Here is a 12,557-nt window from a genome sequence, read left to right as displayed (position 1 = left end):
CCTCCCTAGGAGAATTAAGTTCCAACATGGGACAACTAAGGGTGAAGCACTAAGAGCACTCCATCATTCTCCATGAAATTAGAGAAGATCAAAGAGCTATGAGGGAGGAGCAAAAAAGGCAAGTAAGAGACATAGAGGAGCTCAAGAGCACCATTGGTTCTTCAAGAGGAAGAAGATGCCACCTTTACTAAGGTGGACCCGTTCCTTAATTTCTTTGTCTATTTATTTTTTCTGTTTTTGTTCTCTATGCTTTATTTATGTTTGTGTCTTATTACATGATCATTAGTATCTAGTGTCTATGTCTTAAAGCTATGAATGTCCTATGAATCCATCACCTTTCTTAAATGAAAAATATTTTAACCACAAAAGAACAAGAAGTACATGATTTCGAATTCATCCTTGAAATTACTTTAATTATTTTGATGTGGTGACAATACTTTTTGTTTTCTGAATGAATGCTTGAACAGTGCATATTTTTGATATTGTTGTTCATGAATGTTAAAAATTGTTAGCTCTTGAAAGAATGATGAAAAGGAGAAATGTTATTGATAATCTGAAAAATCATAAAATTGATTCTTGAAGCAAGAAAAAGCAGTGAATACAAAAACTTGCAGAAAAAAATGAAAAAAAATGAAAAAAAAGAAAGAAAAAGAAAAAGCAAGCAGAAAAAGCCGAAAGCTCTTTAAACCAAAAGGCAAGAGTAAAAAACCAGTAACCCTTTAAACCAAAAGGCAAGGGTAAAAAGGATCCAAGGCTTTGAGCATTAATGGATAGGAGGGCCCAAAGGAATAAAATCCTGGCCTAAGCGTCTAAACCAAGCTGTCCCTAACCATGTGCTTGTGGCGTGAAGGTGTCAAGGAAAAATCTTGAGACTGAGCGGTTAAAGTCGTGATCCAAAGCAAAAAGAGTGTGCTTAAGAACCCGCACCTCTAATTAGGGACTCTAGCAAAGCTGAGTCACAATCTGAAAAGGTTCACCCAGTTATGTGTCTGTGGCATTTATGTATCCGGTGGTAATACTGGAAAACAAAGTGCTTAGGGCCACGGCCAAGACTCATAAAGTAGCTGTGTTCAAGAATCAACATACTGAACTAGGAGAATCAATAACACTATCTAAATTCTGAGTTCCTATAGATGCCAATCATTCTGAACTTCAAAGGATAAAGTGAGATGCCAAAACTGTTCAGAGACAAAAAGCTACTAGTCCCGCTCATCTAGTTGGAGCTAAGTTTTATTGATATTTTGGAATTTATAGTATATTATCTTCTTTTAATCCTAATTGATTTTCAGTTGCTTGGGGACAAGCAACAATTTAAGTTTGGTGTTGTGATGAGCGGATAATTTATACGCTTTTTGGCATTGTTTTCTAGTAGTTTTTAGTATAATTTAGTTAGTTTTTACTATGTTTTTGTTAGTTTTTATGCAAAAATTACATTTTTGGACTTTACTATGAGTTTGTGTATTTTTCTGTGATTTCAAGTATTTTCTGGCTGAAATTGAGGGACCTGAGCAAAAATCTGATTCAGAGGCTGAAAAAGGACTGCAGATGCTGTTGGATTCTGAGCTCCCTGCACTCGAAATAGATTTTCTAGAGCTGCAGAAGCCCAATTGGTGCGCTCTTAATTGCGTTGGAAATTAGACATCCAGGGCTTTCCAGCGATATATAATAGTCCATACTTTGCCCAAGTTTTGATGACGCAAACTGGCGTTTAAACGGCAACTTCCTGCCCTATTCTGAAGTTAAACGCCAGAAACAGGCTGCAACCTGGCGTTTAACTCCAAGAGAAGTCTCTACACGTGAAAGCTTCATTACTCAGCCCAAGCACACACCATGTGGGCCCCGGAAGTGGATTTCTGCACTATCTGCACTTAGTTACTTATTTTCTGTAACCCTAGCTACTAGTTTAGTATAAAAACTACTTTTAGAGATTTATTTTGGACCTCATGACATTTTTACACGTTTCAAATTGTATTTCTGATGGCATGAGTCTCTAAACCCCATGGTTGGGGTGAGGAGCTCTGCTGTGTTTCGATGAATTAATGCAATTACTACTGTTTTTCATTCAATCACGCTTGCTTCTATTCTAAGATATTCACTCGCACTTCACCCTGATGAATGTGATGATCCGTGACACTCATCATCATTCTCACCTATGAACGCATGCCTGACAACCACTTACATTCTATCTGCACTAGCTTGAGTGTGTATCTCTTAGCCTCCTGGTTCACGATCAGAGTTTTTGTGGTATAGGCTAGAATTATTGGCGGCCATTCCTGAGATCCAGAAAGTCTAAACCTTGTCTGTGGTATTTCGAGTAGGATCTGGGAAGGGATGACTGTGACGAGCTTCAAACTCGCGAGTGTTGGGCGTAGTGACATACACAAAAGAATCAATGGATTCTATTCCAACATGAGTAAGAACCGACAGATGATTAGTCGTACGGTGACAACGTATTTGGACCATTTTCACTGAGAGGATGGATGGTAGCCATTGACAACGGTGATCCACCAACATACAGCTCACCATGGAAGGATCCTTGCGTGCGTGAAGAAGAAGACAGTAGAAAAGCAGAGATTCAGAAGATAGAGCATCTCCAAAACCTCAATCTATTCTCCATTACTGCATAACAAGTATTTATTTCATGTTCTTTTACTTTTCATAAACCCAACCATTTTTATTATTAATTTCCTGACTAAGAATTACAAAATAACCATAGCTTGCTTTAAGCCGACAATCTCCGTGGGATCGACCCTTACTCACGTAAGGTATTACTTGGACGACCCAGTGCACTTGCTGGTTAGTGGTACGAGTTTTGAAAAGTGTGATTTACAATTCGTGCACCAGATACTGAGAAGGATCATTACCTCCGTGGAAGTTTCATTATTCTAGTTTGTTTTCTTACTTTCTTTACTTTTTACTACCCATTGATCCTGTTTGGATAGGTATGTTGCATTTTGGGATTAATTAATACAAGAACCTTTTTACTTTTAATTGATTTTTAATTATTGTCTATCATGTTTTCCTTTTATCCCGCTTTTAATTCTGTGAAGTTTATATTCATGATAATGGAGTAGTTCTCTAACTTGATTGGGAGTTGATTGAAAGGAGAACCTTGAGTTGGGATACTCAAGTGTTAATTCTAATGGGTAGTTGATGACTGACAACTCTAGTCTCTTACTCTAATCCCTTCTTAGGAAAGGATTAGGACCTGTGACATAGTTGGTTAGTTAGTTACTGAACTTTTCCTTATTAATTAAGGGATGACCAAGTAGAGCAACAACCTTTTATTATTAAACTTGGGAAATTTCAACAAGGATAGAAATTCCAATTAATCTTCTCCCAATCAAGGTTTTTAATTTAATTATATAAATTCTCTCATTAATTTCCGCTGTTTAATTTTACAATTACTTATTTTCCTATTTCTCAAACTCAAAATTTCTGGGAAAACCTCTAACCAATAAGCTGCACTCTTTTGTCAACTCGTTGGGAGACGACCTGGGACTCATACTTCCAGTAATCTTATTCTTAAATCTGTGATAACTCTTCTAAATTGACAAGCGGATTTTTGCTGGTTAAGAACTGTACTTGCAACGCATTTTTATTATTAATTTCTTAATCGGCCAATTTCTGCCATGTCAATTTTTGGCGCCGTTGCCGGGGAGTTGCAATAGTGTGCTAATTTATTAGTTGGAATTTATTTATTTACATTTTTATTTTATTTTGTTTTATTACCATGAGCTATATGTTTCTTTTGTTGAATGACGCGTTCACTTCCTGATCCGAGCTTAGCCGCATTTGATCCTGAAATTGAAAGAACTCTTTCACGTATTAGGCGAGCTCGGTGTCGGTTAGCCTCTGAGGGTGGTGAAGTGGTTGTTGCCAATTCACCAGTCTTATCTGAGAGCAAATCTGAATGGCCATTTGAGGAAGAAACAAGCTCCTCTACTACTGATTCATTTGATTTACGCGCAGGTAACATGGCAGCACCCAGGAGGATTACTCTCTAGGAGGCAGGAGCCCCAAACTTTACTCTGCAACCGTATCAAGCGCGTCACCCAAATCTGGCTGCAGATTTTGAACTAAAGACTGCGCTAATCAACTTGATACCCAAGTTTCATGGCTTACCCGCTCAGGAGCCTATAAAGCACCTCAGAGATTTTCAGACAGCCTGTTCTACTATTCGGCGTCATGGTGCAGATGAAACTTCTGTTCTGCTAATAGCTTTCCCGTTTTCTCTTGAGGGAAAGGCGAGAGAGTGGTATTACTCCCAACCTGAAGCAACTGTTACCAACTGGGACACGCTCAGGAGAGAATTCTTGGAAAAATACTTTCTGGCTGAAGTTACAGACAGACTAAGGAAGGAGATTTCCTGCATCATCCAAGCTGAATCAGAAACCCTTTATAAGTACTGGGAGCGCTTCAAGAGTCTGCTGGATGCATGCCCCAACCACATGATTGATAAGTTGGTATTGATCAGCTACTTCACACAAGGCATGAAGCCTCAGGATAAGACCACGTTGGATGGTGCTAGTAATGGGTCTCTGAAAAAGTACAAGACAGCAGATGAGGCGTGGCAATTGATCAGCGACTTAGCTGAGTCCACTAGAAATCACAGGCACAGGAACAGCCACTCAAAGACTATTGCAGAGGTTTCCTCTAGCATTGAGACTACTGCTCTCACATAGAGTATATGTGAGATGACCAACCTACTACAATAATCTCAACCTCCCTCACCTCAACATAGTCAACAACTGGTTCCTTAGAGAGTATGCAGAATATGTGCTGATTATAGTCACTATACTGATGAGTGTCCACAACTCCAACATGAGGACAACACTTTGGTAGCCACTCACAATTTCTATGACCGCCCAAATCAAGGATATTATCAACAAGGCAGCAGCTATAACCAGGGTGGGAACTATAACCAAGGTTAGCAAGACCACTCCAACTAGGGGTGGAGAGATAATTCTAACCAGAGCTGGAGGGACAACCATAACAGAAGAGGGAGAGACAACCAGGAAAATCAACGGTGGAATAATAACAACAATCAGAATAACCAGTATCAGTAAAACCAGAACCAGCCTTACAGAGCACCTCATCTAAGGCAGTCTCAAGGACCTCAGCACAACCAACAACGGGCCCCTCATATCAGCTATCCCCCTTCTTCTTCTCATGATGAACAACTTTAGTCTATTGAGCAAAGGCAAAAGATCATGGAGAGCTCGCTTAGCTCCACCTTAAACGGTCTGACCTCTGCTGTACAAGCTCTTGCCTCACAGATTGGATCAATGAACAACTCCAACAACCAACCTTCAAGCTCTAATGGAATTCCTTCTCAACCATTACCCAACCCCAAAGGTGGCATCAATACCATTACTTTGAGGTCCAGAACCACACTGCAAGAGAGGAATCCTGAGGAGCCAAGCTCACAAGAACATGCCTCAATGGAGGATATGGTTGAAGTGGAGGAGGTTGAAGAAGAAGATGAAGTGCAAGACTTGGTTGAAGAAGAAGTAGCTTACCCTAGGAATGGAGCACCAAGGAACGCAGAAGCTGCAAGAGATGCAGAAGCTGTAGGAGATGCCATCCATATCCCATTTCCACACCTTGCAAGAAAGTCCAGAAAGCAGATGGAACTTGATCCTAAAATGGTAGAAATCTTCAAAAAGGTTGAGGTAACTGTTCCTCTTTTTGATGTTATTCAGCAAGTACCTAAATATGCGAAATTCCTAAAGGATTTGTGCATATATAAGGACAAGATTAATGAATTAGAAACTATTCCTTTAGGTAGTTCCATATCTGCTTTAATGGGGGGCATACCTGAAAAATGTAGTGACCCAGGTCCATGCATGGTTAACTGTACCATTGAGGGTGTAATATTTTCTGACTGCATGTGCGATTTAGGAGCGTGCGTGAGTATTATGCCTTTGTCTATATATGATGCTTTGAGGCTCCCTCCTTAAAAAGGTCGGCAGCTTGTTTTGTGTTAGCAGATAAAAGCATTATTACAGTGGTTGGAATTGCTGAGGACGTGGTGGTGAGCATTAAAGGGCTCACGTTTTCTATTGACTTCTATATCTTGGAGATGCCCCAAAATGACTCAAGAAAGCCGTCATCCATCCTGCTTGGAAGACCATTCCTGAAGACTTCAAAGTTCAAGCTGGATGCCTTTTCAGGAACCTATTCTTTTGAGATAGACGGCCGAGCAGTGAGCTTCAATCTGAATGAAGCTATGAAGCATCCTCCAGAAGATCATTCCGTCTTCCAGTGCGACATCATTGATGAGACTGTAGCTGTAGTCCACCAGGAGGAAATAAAAGAGATGCACATGGAGCAGGGTCCAAGTTTTGGAAAACCCTCTGAACACAATGAGGACACCTTGCCATTATCACTAGCTTCAGAGGATCCAGTGCCCAATCAGGAGCAAAAATTGGAGTTAAAGCCCCTTCCACCCCACTTCAATTATGCTTACCTTGAAGATAATCAGAAGCTCCCAGCCATCATTGCAAGGTAACTTACTTCCCAACAAGAGGAGCAGCTGCTTAGTGTACTGAGAATACACAAGAAGGCCATTAGGTGGAGCTTGGCGGATATAGTAGGCATCAGCCCTCAAGTTTGTGAGCACAGAATATACTTAGAAGAGGGAGCAAAGCCTGTCTGTCAACCCCAAACAAGATTGAATCCCACCATCTTAGAAGTTGTCAAGAAGGAAGTGACAAGGCTACTTGAAGCAGATATTATCTACCCCATCTCAGATAGTGAATGGGTCAGCCCAGTACAAGTGGTACTCAAGAAGTCTGGAGTCACAATAGTAAAGAATGAGCATGGAGAACTCCTGACAACTAGAGTGCAGAATTCATGGAGGGTTTGCATTGACTATAGGCGTCTCAACCAAGCTACTTGCAAGGATCACTACCCCTTGCCATTTATTGATCAGATGCTTGATCGCCTGTCAGGTAAATCCCATTACTGCTTTTTAGATGGTTATACAGGCTATTTTCAAATTCATATAGCTCCTGAAGATCAGGAGAAGACTACTTTTACATGTCCCTTTGGAACGTATGCATATAAGAGGATGCCTTTTGTCTTATGTAATGCACCGGCTACTTTCCAAAGATGCATGATGAGTATCTTTTCAGATCTTATTGAGAACTATATGGAAGTTTTCATGAATGATTTTAGCGTTTATGGTGATTTCTTTAACCTTTGCTTTGATAGTTTAGCTAGAGTATTAGACAGGTGTGTTAGTTCAAACCTTGTATTAAATTTTGAAAAGTGTCATTTTATAGTAAAACAAGGGATTGTTCTAGGACATGTTGTTTCTAGTACTGGTATTTCCGTAGATCCAGCAAAGGTAGATGTCATTTCTAGTTTACCTTACCCCTCCTCTGTGAGGGAAGTCCGTTCGTTCCTTGGCCATGCAGGTTTCTACAGGAGATTCATTAAGGACTTCAGTAAGGTAGCATTGCCTTTATCCAGACTGCTGTAGAAAGATATTGAGTTCGAGTTCAGTGAGGATTGCATGCAAGTGTTTGATAAGCTGAAGATCGCCCTGACTCAAGCTCCGATTGTGAGAGGACCAGATTGGAGCCAGCCTTTTGAGATTATGTGTGATGCCTCCAACCATGCGGTAGGAGCGGCGCTGGCTCAGCACGAAGGTAAGGATCCTTTCGTAATTGCTTATACTTCTAAAACCTTATATGCTGCTCAATCTAATTACACTACTACTGAAAAAGAACTTCTTGCTATTGTTTTCGCTCTGGATAAATTCCGAGCCTATTTACTTGCTACTAAGGTAGTCATGTACTCAGACCACGCAGCTCTAAAGTATCTATTAGCTAAAAAAGAGTCCAAACCAAGGCTAATACGTTGGATACTGCTGCTGCAAGAATTTGATTTAGAAAGTAAGGATAGGAATGGTTCTCAGAATTTAGTGGCAGACTACTTGAGTCGCCTTGAGCACATTAAGGATGACTCCACTCCTATCAATGATGCTTTTCCTGTTGATAGCTTGCATGTAGTATCTGAAGTAGTTCCTTGGTATGCGCCTGTAGCTAATTATCTAGTTAACCATACTTTCCCTTCCAATTTTACTAAACACCAGAGAGACAAGCTGAAAAGCGAGTCCAAATATTATATATGGAATGATCCCTATTTGTGGAGGTATGGTGCTGACCAGGTAATTAGGAGGTGTGTGCCTCAATCAGAATTCCAGTCCATTTTAGAGGCCTGTCACTCATTGATGCCAGGGCATTTTGGCCAGTTTTACTGACCTTTTCTTTACTGTTTTTAGGGTAGTTTCATGTATTTCCTTAGGAAATAAGCTAGTTTTGGGTAGATATTCATTTACATCTTGATTCAAGCATACATTGTGCACTTTACATGATTTCATGAGGATTTTGCATGAATTTAATAACAAATTGGATGTTGCATTTCCCATGACTTGGACTAGAACTTTGATGTACTTTATTGCTTAATTTCAGGACAAAGGAAGCAAAGAAGAACCACATTAGTAGCTATGTTAGTTACACCAACGTTAACACTAACGTGGAATGGGAGTAACTTGCAAAGTTAATGAGAAAAGTCATTGCCAATAACGCTCTCGAAGCCATCATTACCCACGTTAAGAGTCACGTTAACTAAGCTAACGTTAACTCTAATGTGGAAGAAAGGAAATGGAGCCAACGTTAGTGACACTTAACATTATCACTAACGTTGGACCAAGCTCATAAGTGGCCACGTTAGTTGCCACGTTAACTTAGTTAACGTGGCCTCTAACGTTAAGAAGAAAAAGGGGACGCCAACGTTAGTGTCATTCAACTTTCTCACTAACGTTGGCCAAGTCACAAGAAGCCACGTTAACTCTCACGTTAACCTAGTTAACGTGGAAGCTAATGTGAAGAAACTAGGTGGTCGACAACGTTAGTGACACCAAACATTGTCACTAACGTTGGGATGAACACACACTACCCCCAAGAAGCCACGTTAACTCCCACGTTAACCTAGTTAACGTGGAAGTTAACGTGAAGAAGAAAGGTTGTCGACAACGTTAGTGACACCAAACATTGTCACTAACATTGGAAGGAGCCAACACAAGCCACAATGAGCCACGTTAACTCCCACGTTAACTTAGTTAACGTGGAAGCTAACGTGAGGAGAAGGATGATGAGCCAACGTTAGTGACATTCAACTTTGTCACTAACGTTGGAGATGGCTAGCACAGCCACATTAGAAGCCACGTTTACCTAGTTAACGTGGACTCTAACGTGGGAGCCAAGGGGCACATTGGAACGTTAGTGACAATATTAAGTGTCACTAACGTTCTCGAAGGTTGGCAAGCCTACGTTAAAAGAGCCACGTTAACTAAGTTAACGTGGACTCTAACGTAGGGAAGGGGGAGGCTTCTCAACGTTATTGGGAAAGTTGAGTCCCAATAACGTGTGCGAAGGACGAAGAGGCAACGTTAGTGGCAACGTTTGTGCCACTAACGTTGAGGTTAACGTGGCTCTTACTTGGGTGAGGAACGTTAGTGAAAAAGTTGAATGTCACTAACATTCTCGAACCCATATTTTCACTGAATGTTAACACCACTAACGTCCTGAGCTAAAGTCTCTGCCCACTTCACACTTTCTCTCTGCAAGTAAAGCCAAGCCCAATGAAGAAGATAACTGCTTCAAACTCAAGATCCAAAGGCCCAGACCCAAGACTTGAAGAGCCAACTAGAAGAGTAGAAGAGTAGTATATATAGGAGTAGCTTTGAATTATTTAGGGAGTGGGAAATTATAGGGAGCCTCTTGGCATAGAATTACTCTCTGTATTTTACTTTCTCTGTACTTCTAGTTTCATCATGTATTCTCCATCTTTGTTTTCATTTTCCAGAGCTATGAACAACTAAACTCCTTTCATTGGGTTAGGGAGCTCTGTTGTAATTTGATGGATAAATACTAGTTTTCATTATTCTTCTTCTATCTTTTCTCTTGATTTTACTTGAAAGCTTTCGATCTTCATCCAATTGGGTAGTTATCTTGGAAAAGAAGCTATTCATACTTGGATCTCTTCTGAACCTTGAAAGAGGAATGAAGAGATCATGCTAGAAATGCTTTCTCATGCTGGACCAAATTGGGTTTGGATGGATATGTGACTATAATCCTCTCAACACTTGATTTGGGAAATGCATGTGGTATAATTAGTGACCATACTTCATCTCTTCTCATGAGCAATTGACCAAGGAATTCGCTATTGATCAAGATTTGAGAGATTGAATTACAAGAAATTGTAATTCAATCACTTAAGATTGCCAAGGAGATCAATGAGTGCGTTGATTGAGGAAGAGATGAAAATGAAATTGATCCGGAGAACGCAGCATCTCCTAAGCCCAATGAACTCCCCATTTCTGATCTTACCCATTCTCTTTAATTTCTGTCATTTACTTTTATGAGCAATTCCCCCATTCCCATTTACAATTCTGGAATTTACTTTCAGTCATTTACTTTCACTTCTTTAATTCTAGCATTTACTTTTTCTGCCATTTACCTCCCCGCCATTTTATTTTCTGCAATCTCAACTCAAATTCTGATTCGCTCAACTAGAACATTCCTCTAATTAAAGTTGCTTGATCAATCAATCCTTGTGGGATTCGACCTCACTCTATTGTGAGTTTTTACTTGACGACAAATTCGGTACACTTGCCGAAGGAAATTTTTTATGAGACAAGTTTTCCGTGCATCAAGTTTATGGCGCCGTTGCCGGGGATTGATTGTGCATCAACAATGATTAAATTGGAGGATAACTAGATTGAGCATTTTATTTTTGTTTGATTTAATTTTCTGTTTGAGTCATTTACCTTCTGCTTTAGTTAATTTCTTCCCTTCCCCCTACCTTTTCTTTGTTATTTACCATTCATTTCTCTAACCCACTAACTGTTTAATATATTGCATCACTCACACTAACAGTAATTCTGACAGATATACTTTCTGCACCTATTCTCTTTGCTTGTACTTGTTGGTTGTATGACAGGGAGAAGAAGCGGGGCTTCAACTTCCTTTGATTCTGAACCTGAGAGAACCTTCCTTAGACTAAGGAGGGAGGCAAGAGAAAAATGTGTAGTTGGTGCTGAAGAAGAAGAGGAACACTTTGAGGAATACTTTGAACCAAACATGGAAGAAAACATAGAAAACCATCATGAAGAAGAAGCTCACAACCATGGCAGAAGAGGACGAGCAAATCATGCTGGGGAGGATAGAAGAGTTTTAGGCTCTTACATCAATCCAAACCCAGGAAACTGTCGAAGTAGCATTCAAAAACCAACCATCCATGCCAACAATTTTGAACTGAAGTCACAGCTCATCACCCTTGTTCAGAACAACTGTTCGTTCGGAGGAAGTGTCCAAGAGGACCCCAATCAACATCTAACCACCTTCCTGAGAATATGTGATACAGTGAAGTCTAATGGTGTTTATCCTGATGCCTATAGACTGCTCTTATTTCCATTCTCACTCAAGGAAAAGGCAGCCAAGTGGCTGGAGTCTTTCTCGAAGGAGAGCTTGACAACTTGGGAAGATGTGGTGAACAAATTCTTAGCAAAATTTTACCCTCCTCAACAAATCAATAGGCTGAGAGCTGAGGTCCAAACTTTCAGGCAACAAGATGGTGAGACTCTGTGTGAAGCATGGGAGAGGTTTAAGGACCTGACAAGGAGGTGTCCACCAGATATGTTCAATGAATGGGTGCAGCTGCACATTTTCTATGAAGGGCTCTCTTATGAGTCAAAGAAGGCCGTAGATCATTCATCCGGAGGATCTTTGAACAAGAAGAAAACCATTGAGGAGGCCATAGATGTCATTGAAATTGTAGCAGAGAATGACTATTTCTATGCTTCCGAAAGAGGGAACACAAGATGAGTAATGGAGCTAAACAATGTAGATGCTCTGCTGGCCCAAAACAAGCTCATTACCTAGCAGCTGGCTGACCTCACCAAGAAGATGGAGAGGAACCAAGTAGCAGCAATCACCACTTCATCAACAACCCAAGAAGGAGTGAATGAAGAAGCAGAGGGAAGTCAGGAGCAAGCCAATTACATTGGGAATTCACCTAGGCAAAACCATGATCCATACTCCAAGACCTACAACCCTGGATGGAGGAATCACCCAAACTTTGGGTGGGGAAATCAACAAAACCAAAGCCGTGATCAAAGACACCCAAATCCCAACAATGCAAGCCACCAACATTTCACATCTAGACCATATCAACACCCCAATAACAACACCTCTCCACATCCACATCAAAACCAAAATAACTTACCTCATCCTTCCACCTCTAATTATAATCTACAATCATTTGATGACAGACTCTTAAGGATTGAGAATCTACTTGAAGGCATAGGCAAGGAGATTTAAGACAACAAGGTGTTCAAGGAGGAAGTGCGAGCCAGTTTCAAGAACCAGGGAGACACAATCAAGAGGTTGGAATCTCAAGTGGGGTATCACTCTGAACAAATTCTCAAACCCACAGATGGATTCCCAACTGACACAGAGAAGAATCCAAGAGGTGAAACAAAG

At 40.5% G+C, this 12,557-nt stretch overlaps 1 non-coding gene across 1 annotated transcript; it reads right to left on the bottom strand.

Annotated features, from left to right (window-relative positions):
- Positions 1 to 11,609: 11,609 nt before the first annotated feature.
- On the bottom strand, positions 11,610 to 11,716 carry LOC148547970 (small nucleolar RNA R71). Its single transcript, XR_015897285.1, has one exon. It is a non-coding gene; the product is annotated as a small nucleolar RNA R71 (small nucleolar RNA).
- Positions 11,717 to 12,557: the final 841 nt, after the last annotated feature.

Source organism: Arachis ipaensis, chromosome B8, assembly GCF_059453495.1.
Source record: "Arachis ipaensis isolate K30076 ecotype BB chromosome B8, ASM5945349v1, whole genome shotgun sequence".
NCBI classification, from domain to species: Eukaryota; Viridiplantae; Streptophyta; class Magnoliopsida; order Fabales; family Fabaceae; genus Arachis; species Arachis ipaensis.
This window is presented reverse-complemented; position numbering and strand designations above follow the sequence as displayed.